Consider the following 19148-nt stretch of genomic DNA (forward strand, 5'->3'; position numbering starts at 1 on the left):
CTCAACTTAAGTGCAACTCTCTTGGTTAACCTCCACGTTTCAGCCCCATAGGTGAGTACAGGCAAGATGCAACTGTTATATACTTTCCTCTTGAGCGATACCGGTAAGCTGCTAGTCATAATCTGCGAGTGCTTGCCATATGCGCTCCATCCCAATCGTATTCTTCTTGTTATTTCCTTTTCGTGGTCCGGATTTTCGGTTACTACCTGTCCTAAGTAGACATATTCGCCTACTACTTCCAGTATTTCGCTACCTAATGTAAACTGCTGTTCCTTCCCGAGGCTGTTGAACATTACCTTAGTCTTCTCCATATTGATTTTCAAGCCTGCCTTTCTACTTTTCCTCTCTAGGTCATCAATCATTATTTGCAGTTCATCCCCCGAGTTGCTTAGCAAGGCAATGTCATCAGCAAATCGCAGATTACTGAGGTATTCTCCATCTACCCTTATCCCTAACTGCTCCCATTCCAAGTCTCTGAATACTTCCTCTAAACAAGCTGTGAATAGTACTGGGGAGATTGTGTCTCCTTGCCTAACACCTTTCTTTATGGGAATTTTGTTACTTTCTTTATGCAGAACTATGGTTGCTGTGCAGCCACTATATAAATCTTCCAGCACTTTCACGTTTTCGCAATGCCTGCATCACCGCCGAGGTTTCAACTGAGTCAAATGCTTTTTCGTAATAAATGAATGCTATGTATAAGGGCTGGTTATATTCCGAGCATTTTTCTATCACCTGATTGATGGTACGGATATGATCGATAGTAGAGTATCGTTTCCGAAACCCTGCTTGATCCTTTGCTTGATTGCAGTCTAAGGTTGTCCTGATTCTATTAGCGATTACCTTAGTAAATACCTTATACGTAACGGACAGTAAGCTGATTGGTCTTTAATTTTTAAGGTCCTTAGAGTCCCCTTTCTTGTGAATGAGGATAATGTTTGCATTCTTCCATGGTTCCGGTACCGTCGATGACACCAGGCACTGCGTATACAGGGTGGCCAGTTTTTCTAGCACGATATCCCCCCCCCCCGTCCTTCAGCAAATCTGTAGTTATCTGATCCTCTCCAGCTGATTTCCCCCTTTTCATAGTTTCTAGTGCTTTCTTGACCTCGTCCTTCGTCACTGGTGGAACGTCTGACTGTTTTTCCCTACCGCCAATTTCATTACGATCCTGACTACTTTGGCTACTGTAGAGATCTGTATAGAACTGCTCGGCTACTTTAACTATCTTTTCCATATTAGTGATGACGTTGCCCGCCTTCTCCCTTATCGCATACATCTCGTTTTTGCCTATGCCCAATTTCTTCTTTACCGCTTTAAGGCTTCCCCCGTTCTTTACAACATGCTCAATTTTCTCTATGTTATACTTCCTTATATCGGCCACCTTGCGCTTATTGATTGGCTTTGATATCTCGGCCAATTCGATCTGGTCTGTTGCATTGGAAGCTTTCATACTCTGGCGTTTCTTAATCAAATCTTTCGTCTCCTTAGACAGCTTGCCGGTATCCCCTCTAACTATCCTACCGCCTACTTCTACCGCGCACTCAGTAATGATATCTCTGAAATTATTGTTCTTTGCATCTAGGGTAATATCGCCATCCTCGTTTAGAGTTGAATATCTATTATATAGAGAGATCCTGAACTCTTCTGCCCTCCCCCTAACCGCTAATTCGTTGATGGGTTTCTTTCTTACTGATCTGTTGCGTTCCTTCTTCAGATTTAGGCTAATTCGGGACCACACCATCCTGTGTTCACTGCATCCCACTTTCCCGATTACCTCTACATCCTGCATAATGGTGGGGGTTGAACACATTATGAAGTCGATTTCATTTTTAGTCTCTCCGTTAGGACGTTTCCATGTCCATTTCCGGTTCTTCCGTTTGCTGAAGAAGGTATTCATGATTCGTAAGTTATTGCGCTCTGCAAACTCAACTAGTAACTCCCCCCTGCTATTTCTAGAACCAATGCCATAGTCACCTACTGCCTTGTCTCCTGCGTGTTTTTTCACTACCTTGGCATTGAAGTCGCCCATTAGTACAGTATACTGCGTCTTTACTTTTCGCATTGCCGATTCTACATCTTCATAGAAGCTTTCCACTGCCTGGTCATCATAACTACATGTAGGTGCATAGGCCTGTACAACCTTCAGTTTATACCGCCTAATTACGATGCCTGCCACCCTCTCATTAATACTATAGAATTCATCTATATTACCCGCTATATACTTATTGACAAGGAAACCTACTTCTAGTTGTCGCCTGTCTGGTAAACCTCGATAACACAGTACATGCCCATCCTTCAGGATGGTATATGCCTCATTCCGCCTCCTAACCTCACTAAGCCCTATGACATCCCATTTCATGCCCTCTAGTTCCTCTAACAGCACTGCTAAACTAGCTTCACTAGCTAGGGTTCTAGCATTAAACGTTGCCAGGGTCAGTTTCCAATGGCGGCCTGTCCAGCGGAGCCAGGCTTTCTTAGCACCCCCTGCTGCGTCACAGGTCTGACCGCCGCCGTGGTGAGTTGTTCCGCAGCCGCTAGTGACTGAGGGCCGGGGTTTTATGGAGCTTATCATAGGAGGTTGCGGCCAGTTACTGCACCAGGGTGGCCAAGTCCTGTTCTGGTGAGGGAGTGCGTTGCCGGAGGTGTTCACCGGCATCAGGTCGCACCCCAAACCTGTGTATGCAATTCCATCAACACGCGGTTGTTCTTTTTTCTTTGTTTTTTTTTTCATCCGGTGGAGAATTGCGCTGCACCGGGATTTGAACCCCGGTCCTCTTGCATGCGAGGCGGATGTTCTACCGCTACGCCACCGCTGCACCTGCTCCACCGCTGCACCTATCCTTCTTTTCTGTCCTTGTTTTCTTTGCGCTACGTTTCCTAAAATGCGTACAGGTGCTGGTGTGTGAGGGGGGGGGGGGCAGGCAGGCCGCGGATATCAGACTTGTACGTAGTAGTGCTGTTAGGGAGCTTTAATTAACTGCTGTCCTCAAAAGCAAGTATTGCGCTGACGTCAGTGCCGGTTGAATCACTACTGAGGCATATTATAGGAATTGACCAGTTACATTTAGACGCTGTCCTAACAGCTATCAAAAGCTGAGAGTTGTCCCCACAATTTTAGAGCACTCTACTCACTGCAGCTACAATTGAGGTTATGTTCGCCGCAAATGTGACCTAAAATCAGGGCCCGCTTGCACAAAACAATCTTAAGACTGTCTTAGCTAAGTCCAGACTTAACTGGAGTCTAAAGAATAGGCAACTAGCATGGCCGCTTAAGACAGGAGTCAAGACTGGACTTCAGTCCTGACTTGAATAAGTCGCTTGTATGATTACGACTCTAGTGCTGTCTTGGTTAAGACACAAGGACGCCAGGTGTCTAAGTAGAGAAATTAGGGAAATACAGGGATGCGCTGGCACTGTCCCTGCTGTAAGATGTACACATTCCGTCAATTTTGCGTTGTGTAAAATCCGTGCCATTGCTTTTTGCGGCTTAAGATTGTGTTACGAGGAAAAATGCCCCAAGTGGTTGCTGAGGCCGTTCTGGGAAGCCACTCTGGTGAACATGAACCCGAAGCGTTCGACGTTCGAAACACGAGCCGTCTTAAATAAGCTTGGTCTTTCTAAAGACACCATTTAAGTCTTGACTTGGCTCGGACTTTATCGTGCAAGCCGGCCCAGGTTTCTGAAAAAACCACAAAGTCAAACGCGCAATCGAAAACCGATAGATATGCTTCGATTTCCACATGTTTGTTTCGGAGACTTCTTGCGTTCATATGAAAGAGAGAAACGTGCTTATTGCGCAAACAATTTTCACTGATCAGTAATCTTTTAAAAGTTTCAGTAGTGTACGTGGCCATAACTTAAATTCGGATGTCACAGTGAGCTTGAACTGAGACAGTCTTTTCGAGGTCTTCTTCGTTTGAGATCCTGATAGCAGTTGCACCGGTGCATTTGCGCACAAAGACTCGCCCTTCTGAAGTCCAAACATACTGATACCCATTTTCTTTCGCTTTACGTTTTGCAAGCCAGCGCAGCTGTTTGTTGGTTGCCGTCAGGTTGTCAAAGAATATGACGCCAAGTTTCTTAGTCTGTAGTTCCTTTCTTTTCTCGAACCATTTGGCCCTAAGAGTTCGCGACGCAAATCTGACAATTACCACATTTGGCTTGCCGTCTTTTTCGGGCAGTCTGTGTAACCCTTCAATGTCGTCTTCAGTCAGTTCTGCGATCTCAAGATGCTGAGCTAATTTATTCACTTCTAGCAGGAGGTCCTCATCGTCTTGTCGTTTCAGACCGTGAATTTCAATGTTTTGTCTCCGGCTGTACTGCTCTAGATCATTTATCTGTTGTTTTAGTCCGGACACAGTTTTCAGTACTGGTGAACTTTCCATGGCGTCTACCCGTCGACGCAAGTCGATTATTTCCTGGTCTTGCCTATTTTGCGTGTTTCTTAGGTCGTCATAGGTATTGGACAGGAACTGAACGGATTTCTCAATATTTGTTACAGTTTCCTGCAAGCTCATCAACATATCCAATTTTGCTTCGAGTAGCGGAATTTGGGACAGCTTTCCATTTATTTCTGCCAGCTCTGCCTGTATTTTTCCAGTCATATCTTGTATTTCATGCTCGCTAGCGGAAGGCTTGCAAGACAAACATTTCTGCTTTTTTTTAGTTGTTTCTTTCTTCGGTCGAAAAGACCGTTCAGATATGCCACTGCATTTACCAAGGTGAAACTGCAAGTCACATTCAGCACATGTCATTATCAAATCATCTTCATCAAACTCTTGATGACGAGAGGAGCACTTATCTTTATCAAATGGCATAGTACACTTCAAGCCAGGGGCGGCCTTATCAAGAAAGAGAAATCTTAACAAGCAAAGACGGTAAGAGCAGCAGCAGTAGCAGTGGTGCAGTTGGGCTAATAGTACATAAAATAAGGCGAAGTGTTTTTTCACAAACCTGCAAGGAATGCGGGATGCGTTTTAGGCACCGGAGAACTGGACCATGCCACCGCTACCGCTGCCGCCCAAGAAGTGAAGATATCGGGGTCCGGATTGTTGCTTTTGTAGACGGGTGCTGGACGATGATTTGTTGGCGCGGCCTCTGATGCGATGGTGACGCCAGTGGTGATCACGATGGTCAGCGTTTTCGTTCCGTTATTCTTTCACGGCGATAATATCTGTAAGGAATGCGGGATGCGTTTTAGGCACCGGAGAACTGGACCATGCCACCGCTACCGCTGCCGCCCAAGAAGTGAAGATATCGGGGTCCGGATTGTTGCTTTTGTAGACGGGTGCTGGACGATGATTTGTTGGCGCGGCCTCTGATGCGATGGTGACGCCAGTGGTGATCACGATGGTCAGCGTTTTCGTTCCGTTATTCTTTCACGGCGATGATATCTGCAAGGAATGCGGGATGCGTTTTAGGCACCGGAGAACTGGACCATGCCACCGCTACCGCTGCCGCCCAGCCTACAATATCCAGCCTACAAGTGGTTCTTCCCTGTGTGCACAGAGCCAGCGCGTCTCCACACGTCCTCGCCGCCCCCTACACGCTATAAGGGAACTTTTTAAGGGGGAAGGAAGTGTTGTGCTTGAAGTGCTTTGCCCTCGTCCTGTGACTAGAGCAGTGCGCGTTAATGGACAGACGCCCCCTATAGCGGGATCCCTCACTCTCCTGTTCGGGGAAGCAAGCCCCATACGTGCGTTGTCTCCGTTCTTCGGCCGGCCAGTTCGGCTTTCGCCTCGGCCAACGCTGGTCGCACCCTCTTGTCTGGTTAATAAACAAATTAACAGTACCGCGTACGTCTTTTCTACATATCGACCCTCGAAGACGACACCACTGCAAGCCTATCCTCGCGCGGGGCGGTCGCTGCATCGTGGAGCGTCTCTGGTTCAAAATTACGAGCAGGGGCTAATTCCGAGCCTATTGTGAGTCCGACATTTGTATTTCCGCCTGCTACTGAGGCCGCTATGCTGCAAACTGTATCTCCTACGGTCAACACATTTTCTCTGATCTCGGCGATCGCATCCTTCGCGATCGCTGTCACTGAAACAACAGCTATCACGCCTTGTTCTTTATTTGCTATCGTGCTCGGTGCCGCTGTTCTGCCCGCATTTGGTGCATTTAACTATCCAGCGAAAATCTGACCACACGCCGCAGCTTTCGGCTCTACGATTGCCTTGCCTATAGGTATTTTCGGTTCTATCTCCTGCTGCCGCGAATTTTCCGGTGCACCTCATGGGACGTTGACGCCCTCGGTAATCTGAACTCACGCGGGAACTTCTACTGCTAAGGCTTCCGCAGTTATTTTCCGTTGTTTACTTCGCTGGCCAGTAGCGTGCCGCGCACGCCGGTTGAATCGCTCTCCTCGCCGAAGGTCGTCTCCGCTGGCTCTATGCTCGCGGTAGCGTCCTGCCTCGAGGCTGCTGCGTCACCAGACACGCAGCTTGGGAGTACTCGCGGTGCTGGTAGGGGCCGCTCTTTTGCGTTCGTGCTAGTTCCTTCAACTTTACTTGATTCGATTTGGGATCCACGAGGCATTTGTCTTATTTCCAATAACCTATAACCACTGCTTGTACCTTTCGAGCTGTAGCTAACAGTTTTTGAGTTTCGAGTTCGCGCTTTCTCACTTCTGCCTCGATCTTTCCAATTTCCAACTCAGCTGCTATCTTCCTAATTTCTACTTTTTTCCTTTCGTCTTTGCATTTCTCGCCTCCGAGCCTTTCGTCTAATCTCTGTCTCTCGACGCTTCACTTCGTGCTTACTTTTCGTCTATGTTACATAATCCTTCCGCAGCTACGGAGACTCTAATGGACGCACTGGTCTATCCGGAAAACACTGACTTTCTATTGTTCATTTTTACTAACCTAACTGCACATCGAAAGCACACACCTCCCGCTACTAATGCCCGAGCCGCGCACACCAACGGGGGCAAGAAATTCTGCTTACCTGAGCAACGGGTGCGCCTTCCTCGCCGCGTCGCTCTTCGTTGTGGGTCACTTCCGATTGTCGCTGCCTCTGACCGTCACCACTGGGGGTCTCTGGGTCCTTGCACGCATCGATGAGGCTCCTACCCCGAACAACCGGGACACCTCGGACACCTCAGCAACGCTTGCTCCTTCCGTACCGCGCAGTCCCTCGCCGGTGGACATTTCTACTCGCTGTTGCCTCTTGGGGTCCCTAGGTCCTTGCACCTCAGCAACACCTGCTTCTTCCTTACCGCGCAGCCCCCCTCCGGTGGACATTTTGATTCGCCGTTGCCTCTTGGAGTCCCTATCTCCTTGTACGCAGCGATGCTCGTCCACCTTGAACGGCCGGAAGACGTTGGTGAACGCCGATAACTTTGCGACGGCTCGATTAACGGACTGGGCTTGCGGAGTGCTTCGGGTGTGAAATCGTAGTTTCAACTGCGCCAGTAAAGGTCAGGTTTGTTGTTTTCTTCAATTCTTGCACCTCTTCAAGGTGTTTGTAGATTCGCAACATGAGCTCATTGCTCTTTTTAGGAATTTTAAGTCGGGGCTTGTCAGCTACTGCTAGCTTCGTCGACGCAAGGACCGGAAGCGCGGATAGCTGCGCGGCGCACGCTCAAATAACCGGCGCCGAAACTTGCAGAGGCGGACGAGGAGCGGAAACAGCATATAACGCTGCCAAGACTATACTCCGCTCCCTCGGCTCACTATAGCCACGAAGCACAAAAAGAGCTAATTGACATCTAGAATATGTCTAGGCCAAGAAATGGGCACGTCTAAAAGAAGTCTCATGTGAGACGTTCTCTAGACCCAAGAGCTACAAGCTTTCCTGTAGCTCCGATTTAGCTTTGCTAATGCTACGCTGGTAGAAGTCTTGAAAACCTCTCACCTAGAAAATTTTTATACTTGTTCTAGACATTGCTTCTAGCTGTAGCTCTGCTATAGCTGTGCTAGTAGACATTTTTAAACTCTCTTGGCTAGAACATTTCTATTCTTGTTTTAGATGTGTAACGATTTGCAGTTTCTGCTCATTGTCCTCAATTCTGCATATGAGGTCACACACTGCTCTGCTTTGAGAGCATTATTTTTCTAAGTTTAATGAAATTACACATTTACCTGGGAAGAAGGCGAATTGATGGAGGCTTGCACTTTGTACAACACAATAAGACACAGCTAGAGATGGCACAAAATAAGTTGGGCTTAGAGAATTGAAATTTTAAATTTTTTTATAGAATTTTAAATTTTACTCCTTTACCACCCCACCGATTTTGTGCCGTCTCTAGCTGTGTCTTATAGTGCTGTAGAAAATGCAAGCCTTTAACAATTCACTCTCTCCCCAGTTAACTGTAAATTAAAAATTTAGAAAAAAATGCTCTGAAAGCAGAGTATTGTGCGAACTCACATGCAGAATTGAGGACAATGAGCACAAACTACAAATTGCTACACTCAATAGTGAATGCACATGCTGAATGTATGAAGAACACATGCTTCTCCAGTCCCAATTTTATTGCACTCCATCTACAAAAGTAATAGCAATCAGCAAATAAACTTGTTGACAATATGAATTTGAGAAGCCTTTTTTGAAGGTTCTTCTGCAAAAGTAAATTCCAAACAACTTGCACTGGCAAAAAACAGGTAAGTTACAGGCAGGCATGCAAATACACTGGTGTAAACTCACTGGAACCATCCACCCTGAAGGTTCTGCATAAAAATATTTTTTTATAACTTGCATAGAATAATAAAATCATAATGCACACTGAAGACATTGGCTGATGAGCTAAATTCAATGGCTTATCGTAAACTCCATGTTCTGCCTTTTCCAGAGATCTTTAAGACAGACAAGATCCAGCAACCTGCAAAGACACAAAATACTCAAAATTATCAAACGAGCCAAAGGCAGTGGCAGTTGAGCCACGTGCCTGGGTTTTGTGGGGTTTTTAAGAAAAAAAAATATGCGCGGAGAAAGGAAACACCAAAATAAGATGATACGACTAGCATCTATTCAAAATGCCCAGACCTACTATGAACGCCATTGAAATCGTTCACCTAGTAGGCCCCATGCATGAAAAAAAATCCCTCATAGCTCGCACCACAAAACGAGGTCGAGGCAGTGGCCTTATGCTTCAGGCACTGACTTACCGTGACCTTAAAGAACAGTCTTTGCTAGTGTGTTTTAAGCGAAGAAATCTTTATTCACCCTGTACATATACAGAAAACCTTGAAGTGAGCTGAGGTTACTGATTTGAAAACGCTACGGTGCAAAGATGACAATAAAAACGAATAGGACACCATATGCGCACAACTACAAAGTATTTACTGGAAGAAAACACGAATATTCTACATCTGATGCCAGTGAAGTGCCAGAATGTTTTCGAACAGACTCATACAATTCCACATCTTCAACACGATCATTAGCAACAAAATAATTCCTCGAGATATATTACTTCAGTTCTACATTTGCTACTGCACATACTTAGCACGCATCAGTGAAGTTAACAAAGCCAATACATTACAGCTAAGTTGCTTGTTGGGCGAGTTGGTTGGACAGTACGTTAAAACAGCGCTAGAAACATGGCCAGATAGAAAGACAAACACGCAATGTGTGTTTGTCTTTCTATCTGGCCTGGGTAGATAGAAGGACAAACACGCAATGTGTGTTTGTCCTTCTATCTACCCGTGTTTCTAGCGCACTAGTCAGACGCATCTGCGGCTCAGCTTCGGCGTCCTGCTTTCACCATACAAGAGAAGTGGAAAGTTACTGTTGAGAAATATGAGCTCCATATCACAGCGCAGCAATGGTTGTAAAATACAGTGCGGGAAAGCTGCAAAATCAGCGTAAATGTCCAAGCGCGGGAAACAAAGACAGCACACCGAACACACACCATCGAGAGCACGTTGAGTAACCATTTAGCATGTCGAAAGACGAGAAAGGATGAGTTGAACGATCGGTGCGCGCGGGTAGCAAGCAGTCGCTAGCGACTGCAACGCCAAAATGCTAATAAAGCAATAAGTGCCTACAAAACCCAACTATTACAAAAACAATTATGGGTTTAATTTTATATTTTTTCTCAATTTAAAATTTATGATTTGTAAAGAAACAAGAAAAAAACAAATGAAGCAATGTTGACAAATTGTAAATTGCATCGGCATCTAGCAAAGCGCCACCACGCAGCAGGCTTCAGCGTGCAGAACGATGTTTGAGCGTACGATCGGCTCTCCTGCTGACTGTTCTCTTGCCCAAGCAACAAACGACTGGTATACAATATTTGCTATGCATTTTCCGGCAGTGCGGTGGTTTCCTCGTGCTCCCAGGCAAGCCGGAGTAGAACCATGTCATTCGCGTTCCTCCCGTAGTCTTTCAGGACCCGTATGCTACCCCAGTGCGGCCTTATGAGCGGCAATACGGTGGTTTTCTGGTGTTGGCCAGGCAAGCTGGAATGAAGAGGCATTCGAAGCATAAAAACATGTTGCCATTCGCGTGCCTCCCCTCGTCTTTCAGGACCGGTGTGTAACCCAGTGCAGCCTTACGAGCGGTAGGTTAGCTGGAGCGTAAATGATGGGGCTTTGGTTCCCGCTAGAACGAACCGCAGTTTCAAAGTTCGAGATTATTTTAAAGCAGTCTCTTACCTTCTGTTCCTGATTATCAAATAATCAAGTTGAGACATTGGAGTAATGCAAAACTGTCTAACAATTTATGTGCCGTAGTTGTTTAATTCCGTGGCTGCAGTAAACCATGCATAGAAAATGTTCGCTGTGATTCGTGAACATTCTTTGAACAGGGATTCAACATTCTGAACAGGTGAAACATGGAGTATTTTTTGTGGACTTTTAGAAGTTAGTAAACCCTTTCTACAATAGTATTTGTGAAACGTTTCTGAATAAACATCGCTGAGAGGTCTTTGGCAAAATATCTAATTGACGTCTCCAGAAAAACATATCTGAGACGTCTTTGAAAAGGCGTCTTAGTATAGACGTGCCAACGAAGTTTTCTAGGAAACTTCTTTCCGTCGACGTCTGTGAGATGTTTTGGCCTAGAGCAAGATGTTTGTAGCCTTCCAGAGCTGTTTAAAGACGTTTATTAGACGTTATGTGTTTCGTGGGTAAAGACCTGGAATCTACGAGAAGCCATCGTCAGCACGCGCGGCTTTCCCAATGCCGCATAATGGGAAGGAAGGCCAGGTCCGTGCGAAGGGATGCACGCGCGAGTCAGCGTGTATTTTCGCCCATGTCGACGAGGGCGAGGAGGCGCAGCGTGGTGGTCGAGATTACGCAATCGGCCGCGCCTCGGTCGAGAAGCAGTCAGATCTTTCCATCTGCGTCACTTCCTCCCGCGTGCGCGCCGAAACATTAGAAAACGGACCACAGCGACCTTACAGTGGGATTGCAAATATTTTTTTCGTTTTCTCGGTATTACGTTTTTCAAGGCGAAAACCTTTATTGCCTCATCGTTGTTGTAAGCAAAAGTGCACGCTTTTACGGCGGCTCTGATCGGTCGAGACGGGATGACGTCATGAAGGTCTCGACCAATCACAGAGCACCACCATGCGCGAATGCGTGCCTTATAGGGCCATATGTCAATCAATAATCAGTTACTAATAATTAATAATTAGTAATTAACGAATTACGTAGCATTGATTGCTGACTAATTACAATTTCCTCACTATTGACTAATTAAATGTTTGTCACCAATTAGAAACAGGTACGCAATTAGTGAATTATACTACTTAATGCATAATTACTAATTAATACCTGATGACTAACAATTTATTACTTACTAATTAGTGACAGTCCGATTATAATTATTAATTACTAATTGACACCGCGCACCTGGAAAAATCAACCACACAACAGTAAACGTAGAACTTCGAAGATACAAGCAGCGGGATCGCGTCGCTACCAAGCAGAATTCACTGAACGTGCAGAATGTGTAAGAGTTGTCGCTCGCTTAATACGTAGAAGCATTCATCGCTACCCGCGCAACAGTCGCGTAGCAAAATGCAGTACTCAGTCTTTCGCCTTTCATCACTTTAGTCGTAAAAGTGTCCTGGAATTTGTTCTGTTAATTTTTAATACAGTGTGTAATGAATACTCCCTCAGGCTTAGTCCACAACATAATTTTTTTCAGCACGCAGAACCCTTTATTTCTGTCGAACACTTTTGCGTAAACCTAGCACGTTAATCGTAGAAACCACAGCTGACGGTATCAGCTGCCATCTGCCGCTAACTGGCACTTCAAACAAGCAGAAAAATGCTATTTTGCTGGCGCATTTTAACAGCGCTGCAGGTAAAGCAAGCAGCATCCCTTGGCCAAAAAAAAAGCGTCTCATGTCCACTCACGTGCAGTTCGCAAAAAAGAACGAATACCGGTCATTGCGCTAGTCCGAGCACCCTCGCTCATAAAAACAAAGCTCACACGCGATACGTGCGTACTTTTTATCTTCCAAAGAGTGAGGCTACGAAATTACACCAGCTGCCATCGGAGCGAACGAGCGCCTACAAACGCCAGCAAACGTAACGCCACCGCTGGGCCGCGTTCCGACAGCATTCGGAGCAGCCTTGTTCATTTTGGCAAACATGGTACATGGCTTGGGGGCCGTTAACTGAAAGTGCGATCATTCATATGAAATCAGATATATACATTCTCTTGGTTCCCCTAAAACCATCCTGAATAAAAAAATAGAAAAACATTTAGGAGAACGCTGCAGAATCTGCACTGGAGAAACGCATAACCGTTAGCGTTGCTGTGTTGTCCGAGAGATGCGTCAGCGAGACTTCGCGAGTGACAGATACTGCGCCTTTCATTTGAACCAATTATAGTACGCCGGCGAGATTCGATGCGTCCAAGGGAACGCTGGTAGTGTTCTACAAGGAGCGCGCAATGTACCGTGTGCAGCAGCAACGCTAAGGATTTAGCATTCGTTCACGGCATTTCCGCAGTGCTCTCGGAATTCTGAAGTGAGAATCTCCAATACGAGGTTTGGAGCCGAGCTTCGTGTGAGCCGGTGCAGAGATTTGTCAGTTCTGTGTATGCGCGAAACCGAGTGACGTATGCCGTATTCCGCGACCGAGTGACGTCACAGCCAAGGCCAGCTGCGCAGCCCCCTCGCCAAGCTCTGCCGGCGCTGCCTAGCAACGCTTAATATGTGTGCGGCTCTTCCTCATTAAAAAAATCTCCAAAAAGTCTCAATCTGGGAATAGAACCTCCATCCCTTGGATTCCCAGCCGAGAGAGAGAGACAACTTTTATTTGTCCAACAGAGTGACTATCCCGCTTTTCGGGGGTTATACCCGGAAGGTGGGACAGTCGCCTTAGTTGAAGGCTGGTAGTTCCTGGACTCCGGCGGCATCTTCGGCCAGTCGAACAATTTCTCTTTTGGTAGCTCTTGGGTCTGATCTTCGCACAAAGGTCTCCCAGGTGTCTTTAGTTATATTTGTAGCCCTGCCTGGTGACTTCGCCCATTTCCATATTATGTGATCTAGTGATCCCCTTTCCTTAGATAATGAACATAAGTCTGGTCGTATTTCTGGCCATATATGGTTGACTAGAACTGTGGTCGGGTATGTTTTTATCTGTAGCTTTCTCCATGCTACTGATTCCTCTTTGCTTAACGTGGGGTCTGGTGGTGGTAGGACCCTCCTGCTCAGTCTGTAGTGCGTTGTTATTTCGCTATAGTTAATCAAGTCCTCTTGTTTGCCTTTCTCTGGTGGCACTCCTCCAGCCCGGTGTGTGAGATCTCGGGCTAGTTTGTGCGCAGCTTCGTTTCCGGGCACGCCTGCGTATGCTGGTGTCCAAACAAGGGTGACGTCTCTTTCTATTCGCTCTTGATCAAGGATTCTACCCGCGATTTTTGCTATTACTCCAGCGGCGTAGCTCCTGATTGCGCGTTTGCTCTCACTATGTATTTTCCCTCGGTCTGAGCCAGTGCTATTGCAGCCTCTTCCGCGGTCTGTATTGATTTTTTTATAGAGACTGGTGTAACCATTTCTCGCCATTGATTACGACGGCATTCATTTTTCCTTTGCAGCTTCTACATATGCAATTCTACCTGGATTTTCTGCCTCGAATCTCCGTGTGTGCATTTCTGCCCTTTTCTGTCGTCTTCGCTTATTATATTATATTATTAGGTCCGGAAACGGATCCATATCCCCAGCCGGGCGCTGTACTGCTGTGCCACGCACCGGGTCGTGAAACGCTCTTCATAATTCCGCTTGTCTACCGTGACGATGATAGCGGATTCCGCGAGTGACAGATGGTGGGATTGGCTCGCAATTTGAAAGTATTTAAGACTAAAATAGTTAAGTAGGGTGACGTCAAGAATGTGACTTCGCCAACCTGCCGTCAGCTGTGAGGACTAAGTGGGAACGAGTGCGCTCCAACACCGTCGGGCGGCGCTTCTTGCCTTCCGTGAGCGACAGATGCTGCGCCTTTCCTGTAAACGAATCATAGAACGCCGGTGAACTTAGACGTGCTCGACATGGAAGCCAAGGAGAGTTTAGGAGAACGGCGCAGAAGACTAGTGAAATTAACTTCTTCTGATCCCGAGGTAGTCACTGCTTTTCGCTACCTATATCCAGGCATAGCAGAGCTAAGCCAACTTTTTTTTTTAATACAATAACTTGGTTGAGTACCTTTCTTAACATATTTTCTATTTCCACCGTTTATGCACGCAAATGACACCTTTTTCTGCTCTTTCTCGTTCAAATAGTGCCCATTTCCCGCTATCTGAAGTTTGGTCTACTCACCGGAAGTACAGTACCTCATGACGTCATTTAGAAGTCGTCATTGCTCCTCCCGGCTATTGCGATGCCTGATTTACTTAATTGGTTTTAGGTAAATACATAATTAACCCACATGCATTAAACTTTTCCCCAGTGAGATTTGTTCTTCCTCTATCTAATGAAATTGCTCTTTTTCTTGTAACTTGTTTCATTCGAACACAATCGCGTTGAGAACGTTTGGTGACACAAAACTGTAGACATATAGCCATACAATGCTTACGCTTTGAAAAAAAAGCAGAAAGAAAAGGCAGCCTACTCCTAAAGCTAATCTTTAGTGTCCTGTATAATTTTACTTCCGCTCAAACCTTTTTTCATCCACGCGTTTCTTCTATTTCTATATTATGACCTAAATTCATTTACACTTATATATCTTCGCATTCATGGCTTGTAGAACAATCCAATCATACAAAAACTTTCTTCAATTTATATTATCTCCTAAACGACGCAGCATCTGAAACGTTAAGCCTTTGAGTATAGAGGAATGCATTTCGAAATGTGCCATACAGCGTAGTTAGCAGTACAACAACGCCACCGCATGAGAGCATTGCCTCGATTAGGAAGAAGACGAAGCCAGGGGTGAAATCGGCCCGGCTGCAGCAGCATACACGATGCAAACATTTTATGTGAGTATTTCGTCGCGCCGTGATGCAAAGTCTACTTTTACGCGCCTAACTACTATGCGAATCAGCCTGGAGGTCCAAATGCTTATTTCGTGCTCTGTAAACACACATAGCCTTTAAGGAAAATGAACGTGCTCTGAATATAAGAGCAATTTTACCATCGCATGTTGTCCAGAATTAAAGGGACCACGCAATGCCTAAAATGAGGTAAAACAAATCGGTCGAGAGATAGGTACTCCCTCGGAAGTCAATTCACCGCAAGAATTTTTCAGCTAGCTTCATTAACACCGGAAATATCTGCGATTAAAAATGGCGTCCCTCGACTCCCCCCTCAACTCAATACTCGGAGACACCAGAAAAAAAACGAAGAAAACAGCTCGGGAACTCCGCACCGCCCACGAATCGTCATCGGGTGAAACTCGGTTCTCAGACGGTTGCCTGTTTTTCCGATCATCGCATTCACGGTCTCTGCCCGTCTGCGTTTGCATAGCTTTCAACCTTGTCTGGTGTCTTCCTCGGATGCCGGTTTCTTGAGTTTCTTGACCTCTTGGAATTGTTTCGGACAGCGATCGACTCGGGTCGTTAGCGAGCGCATACCTGCATGTGGGCACACACGCCGGCGGCCGCTGCGAAGGAGCACTTTTCTTCATATCCCAATCCCATTCAGCGCAAATTAGCGTGCACTCCTGCAGAGCACGGCTTTCTACAAGACCGCTTTCTTCTATCGCGCTGCCGGGGTCAGTCTCCGGTGTCAGTAGCTTTGGTACCGTCTTGTGCGGTTTGACCAACGGCGGCCGGTAACCCCTCGCGGAGTTGACGCGCGATAGCATCGACTCTGCATGAATGTTGGCAGATGATCGAGCTTGCGAGTTGGCCGCGTGCGAACATGCCGTTTTTAGCCAGGAGCGTTTTCATTATGGTCGGCGAGAGGCATCTCTTGTGGTACATAACGAATGGAATGCATACGCGTATCACCGACGAGAGCACGGATTGATCATCGCCACAGAGTTTGGATATCGGTTTACAGGTGAAAACGAATTATTCGTTCACGAATCTTAAGAATTGAGATTTAAAAAAAAAAGGGTAGTGTAGTGTTTTTTGGTTCTTTTTAAGTCTTTTCGCACATCGTTTAGGAAGCAGCAATGCGTAACGTTCACGCGTGTATCTCATGTGTAAGCATCATCCGAGCCAGAATCGACGGCGCAAAAAAGCAGCTTGGCCCATGCAGTTCGGAAGCGCAGGTTGTCACTGACTTCCGCAGCTACATGCAAGAATCGCGCGCAGGAGCATGCGAGCGGCTACGCTAGAGACGCAGCGAAGCGGGCGATTCTAAAATGCCGTCAGCCGTGGCTTCGATGCAAAAGAAAGAAGGCCTAGCTACGACCAGGGACACGGCCGGTCTCGAGGGAGAGCGCGCTTCTCTTCTCCTACGGCCTCTCCAATGGGGTCTGTTTCCACCGCCCGCCGCGCCTCGCTGGGGTCGCCACCGCTCCACTGCTGCTCCTCCGCTACAGCCGTTCACGCGCAAGGGAAACGCGCGCTCGCTTTTAGCTTCGCCCGCGTCAGTTGCAACCTGCAGGTCCTGACATTTCGCCCCTTATGGTTTATACAAAGGCCGTAATCAGCATTGAACATTTATCGTGTACGAGGAATAAAATACAGTCAACAATCCGCTCACGCGCGCGCGCCTTCGTCAGTGCGGCCGTGCACGGTCGAATGAAGCTTCGGGTACACATTAACATTTTTTGCCCCTAAGTTTTGTACAAAAATAAATTTACCAGGCTATGCAATGTGCCTTTGGATGTTTTAAGCAGGTGTAGCGCGACCTGACGTGAGTGCATGGTGAACTTTTGGGTGGAGATTCTGTCAACCGCTACCGTTTTCGTTTAGATCAAAAGACGCACCAGCGAAAATTCATGGCGCGTCTCAGATTCAGAGAAAAGAACAAAATTTATTCATATAGTAAACATTTCACTTGTCTTGTGGAGTACATGTCAAAAGTACCATTGAGGGATAATTTTGACCGTAACTGTACAGGTCATTAATAAATCCAAATCCACTTTATTTCCACTTTGGGCGTTCCCTAGGGAAAAAGCTGTCACAGACAGCTTGACTGGGCCCTGGGGGCCTACAGGCAGCATCTAACAGTGGATTTCACAACACAGTCAAAAAATGGATATGTACACGAGATCAAAAGCAAAATAATTATACAGACATCAGATTTCAGAAATGAATATGAACATCGCAGTAATATTCATTGCCTCATCATAAAATTTGTTAATTCGTGTCTAAATGTGTTAAGCGGGGCAGTAAAGTGAATGTGGGCTTTAAGTTTATTATAAAGTGATGGTATGCGGTAGTCAAGAGTGGCCATAATTTGTTCGTGGCACTGCTTTTAGTTCTCTACGTAAACTGTAAGCATGCAAGGGACGGTGCGTTTATGCATATAGAGAGACAGTTTGTAATCATATAATTTAGTTGCTTTGAGCATATTATGTTTAGTAAACCAGGGATCAGTAGATAGTTGGCTAGGGTTTCCATAAAAGTTTTCAAGAATTCGTAGCACCTTTTTTTGTAGTCGCTCGAGTTTATTATAATTATGGATGGTTGTAACTCCCCAAACTAAAATGGAATATGAAAGAGGAGAGTAGAAATTAGCAAAATATATTGCTTTTTTGAGCCTCACTGGAAGTAATTCTCTCAGCTTTAGAGACAACCAACTGTTTTGCTTAACTCTATCGCAAGCCTGCCAACATGCGTGTTCCACGACATGGTTTCTTCAAACTAGACGTCTAAAAATGTTTCTGAAGTTGCACGCTAAAGTGCTGTACCTTGAAAGTTTAGGACTAGCTCAATCTCACAGGCTTTGTTATAAGGCTTGAAAATAATATATTTAGTCTTTTTATCATTCAAGGTTAATCTGTTTGTATGCAACCATTCTTCAAGTTTGATAATATAACTATTTATGACAGTGTTCAATTGTGTTACGGTTTGTGCGGAGAAAAAAATTTGGAGGACGCTTAAGCTTCGCCTTCAAGAGTGGAACGCGATAGCGTTATTGCACCTCGTCGAGAAAACTTCTTAAACGCAAGGGTATTGGGGCATACTCGCACCGGTACCCGCGCGGCCCGAAGGAAAGACGCTTGATTTTACAACCCGTGAGGGTGCACGGCGAAACGTCAGGGGCGAGTGGCGCGCCACGTGTCGGGGCGAGGAGGGGTCCTTCTGTGTTTGCCGCAAGATGGCTCTGCATGTGCGCAGAGCGCAGAAGAAATGTAGCGAAAACGTACTTCGCTACTCGTGTAACTGCGACTTCTGTAACATGCTCATAATTACCGATATACGCCGCAGTATAACGTTCTACGGCACGTTTCTAAGGCAACACCGCATTCTCTAGAAGCGCTTTTGTACCGCTTTCAAGCATCGAACTCGTGGCTGAGTGGTAGCGTCTCCGTCTTACACACCGGAGACCCTGGTTCGATTCCCACCCAGCCCATCTTGGGAGTTGCTTTTTATTTATGAAGTGCATGACGGGATTTATCGCTCACTGCCAACGACGCCGACGACACCGGCTTTTCTGCGACACGAGCTCCTTAACGCTACCGCGTTAAAATATTTGTCATCAGCGTATTTGACCAGTTTCGGTGAAAGAGGCAAATTGCACATTCATTAATATACAAAATGAACAACAAATGTCTCAGGATCGATCCCTGTCTTACTGTTGTAATCGAAGACTTCAGGTCACCAACATTTGCACACTGTTTTCTGTCTGAGAGGTAACA

This window comes from Amblyomma maculatum, chromosome 1, assembly GCF_055883805.1.
Source record: "Amblyomma maculatum isolate TAMU_Amacu chromosome 1, ASM5588380v1, whole genome shotgun sequence".
NCBI classification, from domain to species: Eukaryota; Metazoa; Arthropoda; class Arachnida; order Ixodida; family Ixodidae; genus Amblyomma; species Amblyomma maculatum.